Source organism: Cherax quadricarinatus, chromosome 62, assembly GCF_038502225.1.
Source record: "Cherax quadricarinatus isolate ZL_2023a chromosome 62, ASM3850222v1, whole genome shotgun sequence".
Lineage (NCBI taxonomy): Eukaryota > Metazoa > Arthropoda > Malacostraca > Decapoda > Parastacidae > Cherax > Cherax quadricarinatus.
This window is the reverse complement of record NC_091353.1, coordinates 13773460-13794110: the sequence shown is the minus strand read 5'-3', so window position 1 is coordinate 13794110 and position 20651 is coordinate 13773460. Positions and strand designations below refer to the sequence as shown.

Sequence of the window (20651 nt, the reverse complement as noted above, 5' to 3'; positions counted from 1 at the left end):
ATGGTGCCAGATAAGTGGAAAATGGTAAATGTGATACCTATTTTCAAAGCAGGTGACAGGTCCTTAGCTTCGAACTCTAGACCAATAAGCCTAACCTCCGTGACGTGACTTCCCTATTCACCAAAGTACCTACTACACAAGCCATCGATCTCTTGCGCAGAAAAATTGACGATTCACTTGATCTTCCCATTCCAGCCAGCGATTTCATCGACCTTGTTGAACTATGTGTTGGCTTTACGTGTTTCTCTTTCGAAAATCACCTCTTTCAGCAGACTTTTGGACTACCCATGGGTTCGCCACTCAGTGCAGTCCTGGCGAACCTATACATGGAACATCTAGAAGCCGAACGTTTCTCCACCATTATTCCTTCGTCTGTCACCTGGCTCCGTTATGTTGACGACATTCTCCTCATAACTCCTAAACGCTTCAACGTTCAAGCTCTCCAAGACAAGCTCAACCAGGTCGAGCCTTCAATCCAGTTCACACTTGAAGAAGAAGTCGACAACACTCTTCCTTTCCTTGATGTCCTGCTCTGCAAAGCTGACCACGAACTTCGTTTCAAAGTCTATCGAAAACCCACCAACCAAAACGATCTTCTCCACTTCTACTCTCACCACGACACCAAAACCAAACGTGGTGTAATTATAGGCTTCTTCCTGCGTGCACTCAGAATCTGCAGCAACGAGTTCCTTGAGGAAGAATGCACTATAATTGAACAAATATTTTCTAAACTCCACTATCCTCGTCACTTCATCAGAGACTGCAGACGGCGAGCATTAAACATCTTCAACACACCCAGAGAAGACACTGCCGAGAAGAGATACATAGTCCTTCCCACCAACTCCATTGCCAAACATGTTTCCAACATCTTTGCCAAAACATCATTCCAAGTATCTACCTCCACAACCACGACAATCAAGGACATCACCAGTAGTAGGCAGGACAAGCCTCCATCCTCTGCAGGGGTATACATAATCCCTTGTAATGACTGCAACAAGTTATACGTGGGCGAAACGTCAAGGGACCTCCAAACACGTGTTTCAGAACACCAATACGCAAGCAGGTCTGACGACACAAGGAATGCCTGCGTACAACACCGTAATTCACACAACCACTTGATAAACTACAGAAACTCAAGACTTATCGCCACAGAAGACAACACTCAATACCGAAGAATCCTGGAATCATCACTCATTTCTATATCCGACAACTTCAACCAGAATAGTGGCTTCTATAACATAGCTGAACCACTTGCCAAGAAACTTCTTCATCGCTATCCCATATAAGAACACTGTAGAAGATCTGCTCACAACTTATCCAATCTCCTTTCCAAGCTACCCAAGTTTTTAGACTCTATAACCCCACTCGGTACATCATCAGATGCAGCATTCTTCACCTGACCTCAGCTGGACTATAAATACTCGCGTTCCTTCCACCCCAGGTAGTTCTGTTTGTGACTTGAAAAAGCCCACTGTGTGGGCGAAACGTAGTCAATAAAGGATCACATTATACTGCATTTGTGTTTATATTGCCAAGCCTAACCTCCATAGTGGGAAAATTTATGTAAAGTAAAAGGACACAAGTGCAACTAATGTGACATTTTTATTGTGGCAACGTTTCGCTCTCCAGGAGCTTTATCAAGCCGTTGTCGGTAATTCTACCACTTTTATTGAAAATTTATGGAATCAATAATTGCCGAGGCAGTTCGTAGCCATCTTGAAAAGCATAAATTAATCAACGAATCTCAGCATGGTTTTACAAAGGGGCGTTCCTGCCTTACGAATTTATTAACTTTTTTCACTAAGGTATTTGAGGAGGTAGATCATGGTAATGAATATGATATTGTGTATATGGACTGATGATGATGAATTAGACACATGTGCAACTCTTGGGTATCTTTATTAAGGAAACGTTTCGCCACACAGTGGCTTCATCAGTCCATACACAGGAGAAACTTGAAGAACAGGAGGAGAATGAGGTAATCAGTCCCTCAACCTTGAGTCGATGTGGTCAGTCCATCAATCTTGGACTCAGTAAGGCTTTTGACGGTCCCACATCAGAGACTATTGAGGAAAATTAAGGCACATTTAACAGGAGAAATTTTTCCTGGATAGAGGCATGGTTGACAAATAGGCAGCAGAGAGTTTGCATAAATGGGGAGAAATCAGAGTGGGGAAGTGTCACGAGCGGTGTTCCACAAGGGTCAGTGCTGGGCCCCGTTGTTCACAGTCTACATAAACGACATAGATGAGGGCATGAAGAGCGACATAAGCAAGTTTGCTGATGACACCAAAATAGGCCGTCGAATTCATTCTGACGAGGACATTAGATCACTCCAGGAAAATTTGAATAGACTGATGCAGTGGTCGGAGAAGTGGCAGATGCAGTTTAATATAGACAAATGCAAAGTTCTAAATGTTGGACAGGAAAATAACCATGCCACATATAAACTAAATAATGTAGATCTTAATATTACGGATTGCGAAAAAGATTTAGGAGTTCTGGTTAGCAGTAATTTGAAACCAAGACAACAGTGCATAAGTGTTCGCAATAAAGTTAATAGAATCCTTGGCTTCTTATCAAGAAGCATAAATAATAGGAGTCCTCAGGTTGTTCTTCAACTCTATATATCCTTGGTTAGGCCTCATTTAGACTATGCTGCACAGTTTTGGTCACCGTATTACAGAATGGATATAAATGGTCTGGAAAACATACAAAGGAGGATGACAAAGTTGATCCCATGTATCAGACTGAGGACCCTGAATCTGCACTCTCTAGAAAGGCGTAGAATTAGGGGGGATGTGATTGAGGTGTATAAATGGAAGACAGGAATAAATAACGGGGATGTAAATAACGTGGTGAAAATATCTAGCCAAGATAGGACTCGCAGCAATGGTTTTAAGTTGGAAAAATTCAGATTTAGGAAGGATATAGGAAAAGCACTGAGTTGGTAAGAGTTGTGGATGAGTGGAACAAACTCCCGAGTACAGTTATAGAAGCTAAAACGTTGTGTAGTTTTAAAAATAGGTTAGATTAATACATGAGTGGGTGTGAGTTGAACCTGATTAGCTTGTGCTACTAGGTCAGTTGCCGTGTTCCTTCCTTAAGTGAATGTAACTTGACCTGACTAGGTTGGGGCATTGGCTTAAGCCGGAAGGAGGCTTGGACCTCCTTCGCATGGGCCAGTAGGCCTGCTGCAGTGTTCCTTCTTATGTTATGTTCTTGACATTTTTTTACTCGAAATCGTAATGACACGATTGCAAACAAACCATACCACGGACGGGAATAGAACCCGCGGTCAGAGAGTCTCAAAATTCCAGACCCTCGCGTTGGCCACTGGACCAGCTAGCCACAATAAGATTCGTCCAACTAGGTATATTTCTACACCATAGGAAGGTTAGCATAGGCACCACTGTGTCCAATAATGCAAGTTTTTACAGACGAATCTCCAGCTAGCGTGGCCGTGACGAACTCTAGCTCAAGTCCCATTAAAGCCGTCAACATGACTCACGAAATCGTGATGACACGATAGCAAACAAACCATACCAGTGGCTAACGCGACGGTCTGGAGTTTTGAGACTCTGACCGCGGGTTCAAGTCCCGCCCGTGGTATGGTTTCTTGACATTTTATTGTGGCAACGTTTCGCTCTCCAGGAGCTTTATCAAGCTGTTATGAGGAAGAGTGGTGGAGTAGCCATGAATGTCAGAGATAATTTAACTTGTTGTGTTAGACAAGATATTAGAAGCTTCAGACACTGAATCTGTGTGGATACAGCTTCTCGTGGGCTTGACAAAGTTGCTGGAGAGCGAAATTTAGTTGTAGTGGAGGCAGGAAGTATACATAGTTTTAAGACAAGGTATGATAAAGCTCAGGGAGCAGGGAGAGGGAGGGCTCAGTAGCCGTCAGTGAAGAGGCGGGGCCAGGAGCCGAGTCTCGACCCCTGCAACCACAATTAGGTGAGTACACACACACACACACACACACACACACACACACACACACACACACACACACACACACACACACACACACACACACACACACACACACACACGCGCGCACACACACACACGCACGCACGCACGCAGACACACACACACACACACACACACACACACACACACACACACACACACGCACGCACACACACACACACACACACACACACACAGTACTGCAGATAGACACCAGGGACGCCCAGAGTATATTTGAACAACTCTGGTGCTATCCTTCTAGGATTGTTCTCCAGGTAACACAAGTTCCTACCTACTCGCTCGCCGCTCTATCACCCTTGTGGGTTTAGCCTTATCTGTTATATATATATATATATATATATATATATATATATATAGTAGGTAGTAGGTTGGTAGACAGCAACCACCCAGGGAAGTACTACCGTCCTGCCAGATGACTGTGAAACAAAAACCTGTAACTGTTTTGCATGATGGTAGGATTGCTGGCTTCTTTTTCTGTCTCATAAACACGCTAAGATAACAGGGATATCTTGCTACTCCTACTTACACTTTGGTCACACTTCACAGACACGCACATGCATATATATATATACATACATCTAGGTTTTTCTCCTTTTTCTAAATAGCTCTTGTTCTTTTTTATTTCTTCTATTGTCCATGGGGAAGTGGAAAAGAATCTTTCCTCCGTAAGCCATGCGTGTCGTATGAGGCGACTAAAATGCCGGGAGCAATGGGCTAGTAACCCCTTCTCCTGTATACAATTACTAAAAAAGAGAAGAAGAAAAACTTTATAAAACTGGGTTGCTTAAATGTGCGTGGATGTAGTGCGGATGACAAGAAACAGATGATTGCTGATGTTATGAATGAAAAGAAGTTGGATGTCCTGGCCCTAAGCGAAACAAAGCTGAAGGGGGTAGGAGAGTTTCAGTGGGGGGAAATAAATGGGATTAAATCTGGAGTATCTGAGAGAGTTAGAGCAAAGGAAGGGGTAGCAGTAATGTTAAATGATCAGTTATGGAAGGAGAAAAGAGAATATGAATGTGTAAATTCAAGAATTATGTGGATTAAAGTAAAGGTTGGATGCGAGAAGTGGGTCATAATAAGCGTGTATGCACCTGGAGAAGAGAGGAATGCAGAGGAGAGAGAGAGATTTTGGGAGATGTTAAGTGAATGTATAGGAGCCTTTGAACCAAGTGAGAGAGTAATTGTGGTAGGGGACTTGAATGCTAAAGTAGGAGAAACTTTTAGAGAGGGTGTGGTAGGTAAGTTTGGGGTGCCAGGTGTAAATGATAATGGGAGCCCTTTGATTGAACTTTGTATAGAAAGGGGTTTAGTTATAGGTAATACATATTTTAAGAAAAAGAGGATAAATAAGTATACACGATATGATGTAGGGCGAAATGACAGTAGTTTGTTGGATTATGTATTGGTAGATAAAAGACTGTTGAGTAGACTTCAGGATGTACATGTTTATAGAGGGGCCACAGATATATCAGATCACTTTCTAGTTGTAGCTACACTGAGAGTAAAAGGTAGATGGGATACAAGGAGAATAGAAGCATCAGGGAAGAGAGAGGTGAAGGTTTATAAACTAAAAGAGGAGGCAGTTAGGGTAAGATATAAACAGCTATTGGAGGATAGATGGGCTAATGAGAGCATAGGCAATGGGGTCGAAGAGGTATGGGGTAGGTTTAAAAATGTAGTGTTAGAGTGTTCAGCAGAAGTTTGTGGTTACAGGAAAGTGGGTGCAGGAGGGAAGAGGAGCGATTGGTGGAATGATGATGTAAAGAGAGTAGTAAGGGAGAAAAAGTTAGCATATGAGAAGTTTTTACAAAGTAGAAGTGATGCAAGGAGGGAAGAGTATATGGAGAAAAAGAGAGAAGTTAAGAGAGTGGTGAAGCAATGTAAAAAGAGAGCAAATGAGAGAGTGGGTGAGATGTTATCAACAAATTTTGTTGAAAATAAGAAAAAGTTTTGGAGTGAGATTAACAAGTTAAGAAAGCCTAGAGAACAAATGGATTTGTCAGTTAAAAATAGGAGAGGAGAGTTATTAAATGGAGAGTTAGAGGTATTGGGAAGATGGAAGGAATATTTTGAGGAATTGTTAAATGTTGATGAAGATAGGGAAGCTGTGATTTCGTGTATAGGGCAAGGAGGAATAACATCTTGTAGGAGTGAGGAAGAGCCAGTTGTGAGTGTGGGGGAAGTTCGTGAGGCAGTAGGTAAAATGAAAGGGGGTAAGGCAGCCGGGATTGATGGGATAAAGATAGAAATGTTAAAAGCAGGTGGGGATATAGTTTTGGAGTGGTTGGTGCAATTATTTAATAAATGTATGGAAGAAGGTAAGGTACCTAGGGATTGGCAGAGAGCATGCATAGTTCCTTTGTATAAAGGCAAAGGGGATAAAAGAGAGTGCAAAAATTATAGGGGGATAAGTCTGTTGAGTGTACCTGGTAAAGTGTATGGTAGAGTTATAATTGAAAGAATTAAGAGTAAGACGGAGAATAGGATAGCAGATGAACAAGGAGGCTTTAGGAAAGGTAGGGGGTGTGTGGACCAGGTGTTTACAGTGAAACATATAAGTGAACAGTATTTAGATAAGGCTAAAGAGGTCTTTGTGGCATTTATGGATTTGGAAAAGGCGTATGACAGGGTGGATAGGGGGGCAATGTGGCAGATGTTGCAAGTGTATGGTGTAGGAGGTAGGTTACTGAAAGCAGTGAAGAGTTTTTACGAGGATAGTGAGGCTCAAGTTAGAGTATGTAGGAAAGAGGGAAATTTTTTCCCAGTAAAAGTAGGCCTTAGACAAGGATGTGTGATGTCACCGTGGTTGTTTAATATATTTATAGATGGGGTTGTAAGAGAAGTAAATGCGAGGGTCTTGGCAAGAGGCGTGGAGTTAAAAGATAAAGAATCACACACAAAGTGGGAGTTGTCACAGCTGCTCTTTGCTGATGACACTGTGCTCTTGGGAGATTCTGAAGAGAAGTTGCAGAGATTGGTGGATGAATTTGGTAGGGTGTGCAAAAGAAGAAAATTAAAGGTGAATACAGGAAAGAGTAAGGTTATGAGGATAACAAAAAGATTAGGTGATGAAAGATTGAATATCAGATTGGAGGGAGAGAGTATGGAGGAGGTGAACGTATTCAGATATTTGGGAGTGGACGTGTCAGCAGATGGGTCTATGAAAGATGAGGTGAATCATAGAATTGATGAGGGAAAAAGAGTGAGTGGTGCACTTAGGAGTCTGTGGAGACAAAGAACTTTGTCCTTGGAGGCAAAGAGGGGAATGTATGAGAGTATAGTTTTACCAACGCTCTTATATGGGTGTGAAGCGTGGGTGATGAATGTTGCAGCGAGGAGAAGGCTGGAGGCAGTGGAGATGTCATGTCTGAGGGCAATGTGTGGTGTGAATATAATGCAGAGAATTCGTAGTTTGGAAGTTAGGAGGAGGTGCGGGATTACCAAAACTGTTGTCCAGAGGGCTGAGGAAGGGTTGTTGAGGTGGTTCGGACATGTAGAGAGAATGGAGCGAAACAGAATGACTTCAAGAGTGTATCAGTCTGTAGTGGAAGGAAGGCGGGGTAGGGGTCGGCCTAGGAAGGGTTGGAGGGAGGGGGTAAAGGAGGTTTTGTGTGCGAGGGGCTTGGACTTCCAGCAGGCATGCGTGAGCGTGTTTGATAGGAGTGAATGGAGACAAATGGTTTTTAATACTTGACGTGCTGTTGGAGTGTGAGCAAAGTAACATTTATGAAGGGATTCAGGGAAACCGGCAGGCCGGACTTGAGTCCTGGAGATGGGAAGTACAGTGCCTGCACTCTGAAGGAGGGGTGTTAATGTTGCAGTTTAAAAACTGTAGTGTAAAGCACCCTTCTGGCAAGACAGTGATGGAGTGAATGATGGTGAAAGTTTTTCTTTTTCGGGCCACCCTGCCTTGGTGGGAATCGGCCGGTGTGATAATAAAAAAAAATAAATATATATATATATATATATATATATATATATATATATATATATATATATATATGTGTGTGTGTGTGTGTGTGTGTGTGTATTCTCTCCCTGATACATATGATGGCGTCCTAGTGAACCAGTTTTTAATATCCCACCGGTAGAAGACTGGCAGACCTGATATTTACCTGCGTTGACCTTGGTTTTACCTGTTGCTTACCAAGTGTTCTGTGAGTGTTTGTGTTGACTTGTGAGCGGCACCTCCAGGATCACCACCCGCACTGACTGCTGTTTGTAGTGCTGGGCTCATCTTTCGTTTTCTTTTGAAGGTTTGAGTGGTGTTTTGTTTGTCAGGCAACAGGATAGTGTTACCTGATGCCAATCTTGGGTGATGATACGAGTTAAGTAGTTTGAACATCCGCTGGTTTTATCCCAGTTAGGCTTCCGCCCTTTCATAAAAAGAGAGAATCGTTACATCAAGCTGTTAGTGTCCCCAGTCCTTAGATTATCGTATAAGGCTGTAAAATATTCCATACTGATGGTGGAGTGGCCATGTATGTCAGAGATAATTGAAATCTGTAAATTAGACACATATGTAACACTTGGGTATCTTTACTGAGGAAACGTTTCGCCACACAGTGGCTTCATTAGTCCAGTACAAAGGAGAATGGTCAAGAACAGAAGGATTTTGAGGTAATCAGTCAAATGTGACACCACCTACGACTGCTTCACCTCACCTGCCTACAGTATATAAGCCACTCCTTCGTGCATATGCTGTACTCTTTCCAAGATTGACGGACTGATTACATCGACTCCAGGCTGAGGGACTGATTACCTCAAACTCCTTCTGATCTTCATCCTTCTTTGTTTAGGACTGATGAAGCCAATGAGTGGTGAAACGTTCCCACAATAAAGATACTCAAGTGTTGCGCAGGTATCTATCTAATTTATCAACTTGTCGGTTCTCTGAACCATTTATCTACAGAGAGAAATATTGTCCCAATAAGATATCTTTTGTGCAAACGTGTGTCTGCTGGTCTCCAGTGTGTCTGCTGGTCTCCAGTGTGTCTGCTGGTCTCCAGTGTGTCTACTGATTTCCTGTGTTTTCTTCTTTCCTGTGTGTCTGCTGGTCTCCTGTGTGTCTGCTGGTCTCCAGTGTGTCTACTGATTTCCTGTGTTTTCTCGTCTCCTGTGTGTCCGATGGTCTCCTGTGTGTCTGCTGGTCTCCTGTGTGTCCGATGGTCTCCTGTGTGTCCGCTGGTCTCCTGTGTGTCCGATGGTCTCCTGTGTGTCCGATGGTCTCCTGTGTGTCTGCTGGTCTCCTGTGTGTCCGATGGTCTCCTGTGTGTCCGCTGGTCTCTTGTGTGTCCGATGGTGGTCTCCTGTGTGTCCGCTGGTCTCCTGTGTGTCCGCTGGTCTCCTGTGTGTCTGCAGTTGGACGGGGAAGAGTGTTTCTGCTGGAGGGTATGACCCTTCCCGCGGTAAATGGACAGAGGAACCACCCATCCCCCCCATTTCCCACGCCCCATTGTCGGTACCCAAGGGCGTTCCTCCCTCCCTCACCTTCCCCACTCATACCTCCTGAGACCACTGCCTTCTTTACGCTACCATTACAACCCCTTTCTACCCTCATTTCCCCTCCACTCTTCCCATTATCACCCAAGTAATAGTAACAGCAACTCTGCTGGAAGGAAAGCTTTGAAACTGCCGTAGCTGTTGAACGTTTAATGGCATGCATTCACTCTGTAATCACAATTTTACTACATGTAAACCAAACAATAGCCAAATTTCTGTAAACTCAGCATTGTAATCCTTATAGAGAATAAACTTTGAATTTGAACTTAGTGTTATACTGAAGTCTCCCAGCTTAGGCTCCAACCCTGTGTGTGTAACCCATCCTGTGTGATGGAATATGATAGGGTAACATAGCTAGCTTTTGTTCCCACTGGGTAACTATCATATAAAATATTGTAGGGCAACACAGTTGATGAATCCAGTTTTGCTAAATAGATTCTTCTACCCTAGAAGGTTAGTAACCCAGGATAACTTAGAGAAAGCCAAGCCACGTCACTTATTTTGGTCTTTTAAGCCCTCCCTACCTGGAGTCTACGTGGAGGGCATTCCAGGGATCAGTGTCCCCGCGGACTGGTCCACGACCAGGCCTCCCGATGGATCAGGGCCTGATCAACCAGGCTGTTACTGCTGGGCGCACGTAGTCCATCGTACGAACCACAGCCCGACTGATCTGGCACTGACTTTAAGTATCTGTCCAGCTCTTTCTCGAAGACAACCAGAGGTCTATTTGTAATGCCCCTTATGGCTGGTGGGAGGATGTTGAACAGTATTGGGCCCCGGATACTTTATGTGTTTTCTCTTAGTGTACCAGTGACGCCCCTACTTTTCACTGGGGGTATGTTGCATCGCCTGCTAAGTCTTTTGCTTTCGTATGGAGTGATTTCTGTGTGCATATTAGGGGCCAGTCCCTCCAGAATCTTCCAGGTGTAGATTATGATATATCTCTCTCGCCTGCGCTCCAGTGAGTACAAGTTAAGTGCTTCCAGGCGCTCCCAGTAGTTAAGGTGTTTGATGGAACTTATACGTGCAGTAAAGGTTCTCTGTACATTCTCTAGCTCTGCAATTTCACCTGCCTTGAATGGGGATGTTAATGTGCAGCAGTATTCCAGCCTAGAGACAACAAGTGATTTAAAAAGTATCATCACTGGATTGGCATCGCTTGTCTTAAATGTTCTCATTATCCATTCTATCAGTTTCCTCGCGGATGTGATAGTGGTATTGTTATGATCCTTGAAGGTGAGATCCTCAGACATTACCACTCCCAGGTCCTTCACATTACTTTTCCGCTCTGTTGTGTAATTTGAGTTTGTAGTATACTCAAATCTAGCAGGAAAACCGTCACATAACACCCAGGTACCTATTGACTGCTAGGTGAGGAGGGGCAGCAGGTGAAGAACAGATTTTAGTTTTAACAAGGTTTATTTAGGTACAGGTACACATAATTTACACTATGTATCATACATAGTGTAAATTACCTAGGATAACCAAAAATGGCGAAGTGACTATATCCATTGGGGCCCTCGTGTTTCCATTGGGGCCCTCGTGTTTCCATTGGGGTCCCCGTGTTTCCATTGGGGCCCTCATGTTTCCATTGGGGCCCTCGTGTTTCCATTGGGGCCCTCGTGTTTCCATTGGGGTCCCCGTGTTTCCATTGGGGCCCTCATGTTTCCATTGGGGCCCTCGTGTTTCCATTGGGGCCCTCGTGTTTCCATTGGGGCCCTCGTGTTTCCATTGGGGCCCTCGTGTTTCCATTGGGGCCCTCGTGTTTCCATTGGGGTCCCCGTGTTTCCATTGGGGTCCCCGTGTTTCAATTGGGGCCCTCGTGTTTCCATTGGGGTCCCCGTGTTTCCATTGGGGTCCCCGTGTTTCCATTGGGGCCCTCGTGTTTCCATTGGGGTCCCCGTGTTTCCATTGGGGCCCTCGTGTTTCCATTGGGGCCCTCGTGTTTCCATTGGGGCCCTCGTGTTTCCATTGGGGCCCTCGTGTTTCCATTTTGGCCCTCGTGTTTCCATTGGGGCCCCCGTGTTTCCATTTGGGTCCCCGTGTTTCCATTGGGGTCCTCGTGTTTCCATTGGGGTCCTCGTGTTTCCATTTTGGCCCTCGTGTTTCCATTGGGGTCCTCGTGTTTCCATTGGGGTCCACGTGTTTCCATTGGGGTCCCCGTGTTTCCATTGGGGCCCTCGTGTTTCCATTGGGACCCTCGTGTTTCCATTGGGGTCCCCGTGTTTCCATTGGGGCCCTCGTGTTTCCATTGGGGCCCTCGTGTTTCCATTGGGGCCCTCGTGTTTCCATTGGGGCCCTCGTGTTTCCATTGGGGCCCTCGTGTTTCCATTGGGGACCCCGTGTTTCCATTGGGGCCCTCGTGTTTCCATTGGGGCCTTCGTGTTTCCATTGGGGCCCTCGTGTTTCCATTGGGGCCCTCGTGTTTCCATTGGGGCTCTCGTGTTTCCATTGGGGCCCTCGTGTTTCCATTGGGGTCCCCGTGTTTCCATTGGGGTCCCCGTGTTTCCATTGGGGCCCTCGTGTTTCCATTGGGGTCCCCGTGTTTCCATTGGGGTCCCCGTGTTTCCATTGGGGCCCTCCCTCGTGTTTCCATTGGGGCCCTCGTGTTTCCATTGGGGCCCTCGTGTTTCCATTGGGGCCCTCGTGTTTCCATTGGGGCCCTCGTGTTTCCATTGGGGTCCCCGTGTTTCCATTGGGGCCCTCGTGTTTCCATTGGGGTCCTCGTGTTTCCATTGGGGTCCTCGTGTTTCCATTGGGGTCCTCGTGTTTCCATTGGGGTCCTCGTGTTTCCATTGGGGTCCCCGTGTTTCCATTGGGGTCCCCGTGTTTCCATTGGGGTCCCCGTGTTTCCATTGGGGCCTCCGTGTTTCCATTGGGGTCCTCGTGTTTCCATTGGGGTCCCCGTGTTTCCATTGGGGTCCCCGTGTTTCCATTGGGGCCTCCGTGTTTCCATTGGGGTCCCCGTGTTTCCGTTTGGGTCCCCGTGTTTCCATTGGGGTCCCCGTGTTTCCATTGGGGTCCCCGTGTTTCCATTTGGGTCCCCGTGTTTCCATTGGGGTCCCCGTGTTTCCATTGGGGTCCCCGTGTTTCCATTGGGGTCCCCGTGTTTCCATTTGGGTCCCCGTGTTTCCATTGGGGTCCCCGTGTTTCCATTGGGGTCCCCGTGTTTCCATTGGGGGGTCCATTGGGGTCCCCGTGTTTCCATTGGGGTCCCCGTGTTTCCATTGGGGTCCCCTGTTTCCATTGGGGTGCCTGTGTTTCCATTGGGGTCCCCGTGTTTCCATTGGGGTCCCCGTGTTTCCATTGGGGTCCCCGTGTTTCCATTGGGGTCCTCGTATTTCCATTGGGGTCCTCGTGTTTCCATTGGGATCCCTGTATTTCCATTGGGGTCCATGTATTTCCATTGGGGTCCTTATGTTTCTATTGGGGTCCTCGTATTTCCATTGGGGTCCTCGTATTTCCATTGGGATCCCTGTATTTCCATTGGGGTCCCCGTGTTTCCATTGGGGTCCTTGTTTTTCCATTGGGGGCCCCGTGTTTCCATTGGGGTCCTCGTGTTTCCATTGGGGTCCTCGTGTTTCCACTGGGGTCCCCTGTTTCCATTGGGGTGCCTGTGTTTCCATTGGGGTCCCCGTGTTTCCTTTGGGGTCCCCGTGTTTCCATTGGGGTCCTCGTATTTCCATTGGGGTCCTCGTGTTTCCATTGGGATCCGTGTATTTCCATTGGGATCCCTGTGTTTCCATTGGGGTCCATGTATTTCCATTGGGGTTCATGTATTTCCATTGGGGTCCTTGTATTTCCATTGGGGTCCCCGTGTTTCCATTGGGGTCCTTGTTTTTCCATTGGGGTCCCCGTGTTTCCATTGGGGTCCTTGTTTTTCCATTAGTGTCCTTGTATTTTCATTGGGGTCCTTATGTTTCCATTGGGGTTCTTGTATTTCCATTGGGGTCCTTATGTTTCCATTGGGGTCCTTGTATTTCCATTGGGGTCTTTGTATTTCTATTGGGGTCCTTGTTTTTCCATTGGTGTCCTTGTATTTCCATTGTGGTCCTTATGTTTCCATTGGGGTTCTTGTATTTCCATTGGGGTCCTTATGTTTCCATTGGGGTCCTTGTATTTCCATTGGGGTCTTTGTATTTCTATTGGGGTCCTTGTTTTTCCATTGGTGTCCTTGTATTTTCATTGGGGTCCTTGTTTTTCCGTTGTTGTCCTTGTATTTTCATTGGGGTCCTTATGTTTCCATTGGGGTTCTTGTATTTCCATTGGGGTCCTTATGTTTCCATTGGGTCCTTGTATTTCCATTGGGGTCTTTGTATTTCCATTGGGATCCTCGTGTTTCCATTGGGTTCCTTGTATTTCCATTGGGATCCTTGTATTTCCCTTTGGATCCTTGTATTTCCATTGGGGTCCTTGTATTTCCATTGGGATCCTTGTATTTATATTGGGATCCTTGTATTTCCATTGGGATCCTCGTGTTTCCATTAGGGTCCTTGTATTTCCATTGGGATCCTTGCATTTCCATTGGGATCCTTGTATTTCCATTGGGATCCTTGTATTTCCATTGGGATCCTTGTATTTCCATTGGAGATAACTTAGGGTTGTTATTATGGGCAGTGTTACGTTGTATCAGGAGAGGGACGCGGCTGTATGGTTGTCTTACCTGGAGTTTACCTGGAGAGAGTTCCGGGGGTCAACGCCCCCGCGGCCCGGTCTGTGACCAGGCCTCCTGGTGGATCAGAGCCTGATCAACCAGGCTGTTGCTTCTGGCTGCACGCAAACCAACGTACGAGCCACAGCCCGGCTGGTCAGGAACCGACTTTAGGTGCTTGTCCAGTGCCAGCTTGAAGACTGCCAGGGGTCTGTTGGTAATCCCCCTTATGTATGCTGGGAGGCAGTTGAACAGTCTCGGGCCCCTGACACTTATTGTATGGTCTCTTAACGTGCTAGTGACACCCCTGCTTTTCATTGGGGGGATGTTGCATCGTCTGCCAAGTCTTTTGCTTTCGTAGTGAGTGATTTTCGTGTGCAAGTTCGGTACTAGTCCCTCTAGGATTTTCCAGGTGTATATAATCATGTATCTCTCCCGCCTGCGTTCCAGGGAATACAGGTTTAGGAACCTCAAGCAATTGAGGTGTTTTATCTCCGTTATGCGCGCCGTGAAGGTTCTCTGTACATTTTCTAGGTCAGCACCTTGAAAGGTGCTGTTAGTGTGCAGCAATATTCCAGCCTAGATAGAACAAGTGACCTGAAGAGTGTCATCATGGGCTTGGCCTCCCTAGTTTTGAAGGTTCTCATTATCCATCCTGTCATTTTTCTAGCAGATGCGATTGATACAGTGTTATGGTCCTTGAAGGTGAGATCCTCCGACATGATCACTCCCAGGTCTTTGACGTTGGCGTTTCGCTCTATTTTGTGGCCAGAATTTGTTTTGTACTCTGATGATGATTTAATTTCCTCGTGTTTACCATATCTGAGTAATTGAAATTTCTCATCGTTGAACTTCATATTGTTTTCTGCAGCCCACTGAAAGATTTGGTTGATGTCCGCCTGGAGCCTTGCAGTGTCTGCAATGGAAGACACTGTCATGCAGATTCGGGTGTCATCTGCAAAGGAAGACACGGTGCTGTGGCTGACATCCTTGTCTGTGTCGGATATGAGGATGAGGAACAAGATGGGAGCGAGTACTGTGCCTTGTGGAACAGAGCTTTTCACCGTAGCTGCCTCGGACTTTACTCTGTTGACGACTACTCTCTGTGTTCTGTTAGTGAGGAAATTATAGATCCGTCGACCGACTTTTCCTGTTATTCCTTTAGCACGCATTTTGTGCGCTATTACGCCATGGTCACACTTGTCGAAGGCTTTTGCAAAGTCTGTATATATTACATCTGCATTCTTTTTGTCTTCTAGTGCATTTAGAACCTTGTCGTAGTGATCCAATAGTTGAGACAGACAGGAGCGACTTGTTCTAAACCCATGTTGCCCTGGGTTGTGTAACTGATGGGTTTCTAGATGGGTGGTGATCTTGCTTCGTAGGACCCTTTCAAAGATTTTTATGATATGGGATGTTAGTGCTATCGGTCTGTAGTTCTTTGCTGTTGCTTTGTGGAGTGGGGCTATGTCTGTTGTTTTTAGTAATTGTGGGACGACCCCCTTGTCCATGCTCCCTCTCCATAGGATGGAAAAGGCTCGTGATAGGGGCTTCTTGCAGTTCTTGATGAACACGGAGTTTCATGAGTCTGGTCCTGGGGCAGAGTGCATGGGCATGTCATTTATCTCCTGTTCGAAGTCATTTGGCGTCAGGATAACATCGGATAGGCTTGTGTTAATCAAATTTTGTGGCTCTCTCATAAAAAATTCATTTTGATCTTCAACTCTCAGTCTGGTTAGTGGCTTGCTAAAAACTGAGTCATATTGGGACTTGAGTAGCTCACTCATTTCCTTGCTGTCATCTGTGTAGGACCCATCTTGTTTAAGTAGGGGCCCAATACTGGACGTTGTTCTCGACTTTGATTTGGCATAGGAGAAGAAATACTTTGGGTTTCTTTCGATTTCATTTATGGCTTTTAGTTCTTCCCACGATTCCTGACTCCTATAAGATTCCTTTAGCTTAAGTTCGATGCTTGCTATTTCTCTGACCAGTGTCTCCCTACGCATTTCACATATATTGACCTCTTTTAGCCGCTCTGTTATTCTTTTCCGTCGCCTGTAAAAGGAGCGCCTGTCTCTTTCTATTTTACATCTACTTCTCCTTTTTCTTAGAGGAATAAGCCTTGTGCATACATCGAGTGCCACCAAGTTAATCTGTTCTAGGCATAAGTTGGGGTCTGTGTTGCTTAGTATATCTTCCCAGCTTATATCGGTTAGGACTTGGTTTACTTGGTCCCACTTTATGTTTTTGTTATTGAAGTTGAATTTGGTGAATGCTCCCTCGTGACTAGTCTCATTATGTCGGTCTGGGGCTCCACGCATACATGTCTGAACCTCAATTATGTTGTGATCTGAGTATATTGTTTTTGATATGGTGACATTTCTTATCAGATCATCATTGTTAGTGAAGATGAGGTCTAGTGTATTCTGCAGTCTAGTAGGCTCTATTATTTGCTGGTTTAAATTGAATTTTGTGCAGAGATTTAAAAGCTCGTGTGAGTGTGAGTTTTCATCAGAGCTGCCTCCTGGTGTTATTACTGCAACAATATTATTTGCTATATTCCTCCATTTTAGGTGCCTTAAGTTGAAATCCCCCAGGAGCAAGATGTTGGGTGCAGGAGCTGGAAGATTTTCCAGACAGTGGTCAATTTTTAACAGCTGTTCCTGGAATTGCTAAAGTCATTTCACCTCCCGCCCGGGATTGTGCCCGGGTCGTTCTGTTGCGAGTTTAAGGGCGTAGTTGGTTTTCGTGGAAATACTTTGGTGGTTCTAGCCACCAGTCCATTGTGACCCCCTTCCCCCCCACACTCACACACCCTGTGTTTACTTGCTCTGTACCCCGCTGTTACTGCTGTCCCCTCCCCCCTTCCCCTCCCGCATTCCCCTCCCCCCTTCCCCTCCCCCCTTCTTCCCCCGTATCTTACTCCATTATTTTCTCCCTGGGTTGCCTTCTTCCCCACACTACCACACTATGTACCTCCCTCACTACCACACTATGTACCTCCCTCGCACTACCACACTATGTACCTCCCTCACACTACCACACTATGTACCTCCCTCACACTATGTACCTCCCTCACTACCACACTTTGTATATCCCTCACACTACCACACTGTGTACCTCCCTCACACTACCACACTATGTACCTCCCTCACACTACCACACTGTGTACCTCCCTCACACTACCACACTATGTACCTCCCTCACACTACCACACTATGTACCTCCCTCACACTACCACACTATGTACCTCCCTCACACTACCACACTATGTACCTCCCTCACACTACCACACTATGTACATCCCTCACACAACCACACTATGTACCTCCCTCACACTACCACACTATGTACCTCCCTCACACCACCACACTATGTACCTCCCTCACACTACCACACTATGTACCTCCCTCACTACCACACTATGTACCTGCTTCACACTACCACACTATGTACCTCCCTCACACCACTACACTATGTACCTCCCTCTCACTACCACACTATGTACCTCCCTCACATTACCACACTATGTACCTCCCTCACTACCACACTATGTACCTCCCTCACACTACCACACTATGTGCCTCCCTCACATTACCACACTATGTACCTCCCTCACACTACCACACTATGTACATCTCTCACACTACCACACTATGTACCTCCCTCACATTACCACAGTATGTACCTCCCTCACACTACCACACTATGTACCTCCCTCACACTACCACACTATGTACCTCCCTCACACTACCACACTATGTACCTCCCTCACACTACCACACTATGTACCTCCCTCACACTACCACACTATGTACCTCCCTCACACTACCACACTATGTACCTCCCTCACACTACCACACTATGTACCTCCCTCACACTACCACACTATGTACCTCCCTCACACTACCACACTATGTACCTCCCTCACACTACCACACTATGTACCTCCCTCACACCACCACTCTATGTACCTCCCTCACACTACCACACTATGTACCTCCCTCACTACCACACTATGTACACTACCACACTATGTACCTCCCTCACACTACCACACTATGTACCTCCCTCACACTACCACACTATGTACCTCCCTCACACTACCACACTATGTACCTCCCTCACACTACCACACTATGTACCTCCCTCACACTACCACACTATGTACCTCCCTCACATTACCACACTATGTACCTCCCTCACTACCACACTATGTACCTCCCTCACACTACCACACTATGTACCTCCCTCACACTACCACACTATGTACCTCCCTCACACTACCACACTATGTACCTCCCTCACACTACCACACTATGTACCTCCCTCACACTACCACACTATGTACCTCCCTCACACTACCACACTATGTACCTCCCTCACACTACCACACTATGTACCTCCCTCACACTACCACACTATGTACCTCCCTCACACTACCACACTATGTACCTCCCTCACACTACCACACTATGTACCTCCCTCACACTACCACACTATGTACCTCCCTCACACTACCACACTATGTACCTCCCTCACACTACCACACTATGTACCTCCCTCACACTACCACACTATGTACCTCCCTCACACTACCACACTATGTACCTCCCTCACACTACCACACTATGTACCTCCCTCACACTACCACACTATGTACCTCCCTCACACTACCACACTATGTACCTCCCTCACACTACCACACTATGTACCTCCCTCACACCACCACACTATGTACCTCCCTCATACTACCACTATGTACCTCCCTCACACCACCACACTATGTATCTCACACCACCACACTGTGTACCTCCCTCACACTACCACACTATGTACCTCCCTCACACTACCACACTATGTACCTCCCTCACACTACCACACTATGTACCTCCCTCACACTACCACACTATGTACCTCCCTCACACTACCACACTATGTACCTCCCTCACACTACCACACTATGTACCTCCCTCACACTACCACACTATGTACCTCCCTCACACTACCACACTATGTACCTCCCTCACACTACCACACTATGTACCTCCCTCACACTACCACACTATGTACCTCCCTCACACTACCACACTATGTACCTCCCTCACACTACCACACTATGTACCTCCCTCACACTACCACACTATGTACCTCCCTCACACTACCACACTATGTACCTCCCTCACACTACCACACTATGTACCTCCCTCACACTACCACACTATGTACCTCCCTCACGCTACCACACTATGTACCTCCCTCATACTACCACACTATGTACCTCCCTCACACTACCACACTGGCCACTACACACTACACCGCTGACCACAAGGGTTGATGGACTGATTACATCATCTCCACTACTACACCTCTGCATCTGACTGAAGAAGTCTACTGTGTAGAAGAACGTTTCAAGAATAACGATACCCAACTGTTGTATATGTCTTAATCTTCAACCTTGGTGGTATAGTAGTAGTAGTAGTGGTAGTAATAGTAGCAGCAATAGTAGTAGTAGTAGTAATAGGAGTAGTAGTAGTAATAGGAATAGTATTAATAATAGTATTAGTATTAATAGTAATATGGGTTGGTGGTTCTTGGTAGCGGGGAGTAATGATAAAGCTTCGGAGGCTTCTTACTTTATTTGCGAGATAGTGTGTACACAGGCAGTGTGTTTGTGCCCATGGCCCGGGTGCCCAGTGAGGGAGAGAGGAGTAGACCTTGTTGACTGAGTGAAGGCCGCTGAGAGAGTGAGAGAGAGGCAGGTCTGGGCATACTGAAGTGCATAGGCCTATAGGTGGCAGCACGAGCATGGCGCGATTTATGAACTCATCTGGCAGACAGCATAAGCTGTCTATGCAGACAGTACAGGCTGTCTGCAGTAGTAATAATAGTAGTAGTAGTATTTTTACTTTGTGTGTTGTAGTCTGTGTATAACTCTCCATCGTGTGAGAGTCGTTTATAACAGTTATTCTAGAGGGAACAAGAACTGAGATAAGTTGTCGGTGGTTGGTTGCACGAGTCACAGTAGTTAAAATAACATTATAAAGTGTACAGTTGTGGTATTAACCTGGGTAATAGATACCCTAAAGTTGGTACAGGAAAACAGGTAAGCAAATACTAGGACCTAGTAGGAAACGTGTCGCTCCTGGGACCTTGATAGCCTCTAGGCAAGTGATCAAGGCTCCAAGTTATCAAGGTCCCAGGACCGAAACAAGAAAACTTATATTAAAATCACTTTATATTCAAAGGAATTAAATTTCAACGTTTCGGTGATCGCCATCATCAGAATCCGTAAAGTAAGACCTACCTTTGATATACCTTTAAAGAGTTTCGAGAGTTTCACTAGTCTCGGAGCCCAGCCATAGGTAAAGGCTCGTCTGGTGCTTGCCTGGTCAACCAGGCTGTTGCTGCTGGAGGCCCGCTGCCCCACATATCTATCACAGCCTGGTTGATCTGGCACCTGGTGAACCTAGAGAAAGACATTTTCAAAGAACACATT

General features: G+C 46.0%; 1 protein-coding gene across 6 annotated transcripts in view; it reads left to right on the top strand.

Moving 5' to 3' along the window:
* The window catches only part of LOC128687247 (phosphatase and actin regulator 2-like), a 1174904-nt gene that overhangs the window by 371155 nt on the left and 783098 nt on the right, over nucleotides 1-20651 (top strand). The window lies entirely within an intron of this gene.